The sequence below is a fragment of the Dipodomys spectabilis genome, unplaced genomic scaffold (genome assembly GCF_019054845.1).
Source record: "Dipodomys spectabilis isolate Male_0828 unplaced genomic scaffold, ASM1905484v1 ptg000529l, whole genome shotgun sequence".
NCBI lineage: Eukaryota > Metazoa > Chordata > Mammalia > Rodentia > Heteromyidae > Dipodomys > Dipodomys spectabilis.
The window spans coordinates 1,043,312-1,043,998 of NW_024871206.1; positions in this window are offsets into that span (position 1 = coordinate 1,043,312).

Below are 687 nucleotides of genomic sequence, written 5' to 3' on the forward strand. Positions count from 1 at the left end.
ACACTTCAAATCTATGATTTTAATAATATATATGTATATATATTAATAATGCATATATATATATAATATACCTTTAAATAAACTAAGAAACCAGCAAATGAATAAATACTTCTGAATTAGTGCCTTAACCATGGCATCATAAGTTATTTATACTAAAACTGTATTCCAAGTTTCTTTTCTCAGAATCCATCTTTAAGAAGTTTGTTCACGTGCCTGGCACAGGTGGCTCATACCTGTAATCTTAGCTACTCAGGAGGCTGAGATCTGCAGATGGCAGTTCAAAGCCAGCCTGGACAGGAAAGTTCGTGAGACTCTTATCTCCAATAAACCACTAGAAAACCAGAAGTAGCAATGTGACTCAAGCAGTAGATTGCTCGCATTGAGCTGAAGAGTACAGGGATAACCCCTGAGTTCTGGCCCACGATCAAAAAACAAAAAGTTTGTTCATACAGATCATAAAATTCTAACATTCTAAGCTTTAGGAAACTTTTCTGCCAGAGTCTTATGCTCTTTAGGCAAATACTCCACTACTGAGCTATATCCCAGTCCCAATGTTGTTGTTTTTCATTTTACAATCCAGTTTATTCCCAAAATGCTTACAATTACCTACTGTCCTCACAGAAATGAATTTTTATTCAGAAACCCAACCTTTTGTGCTATCAGGAACCCCCTAGTGTATTTCGTGTT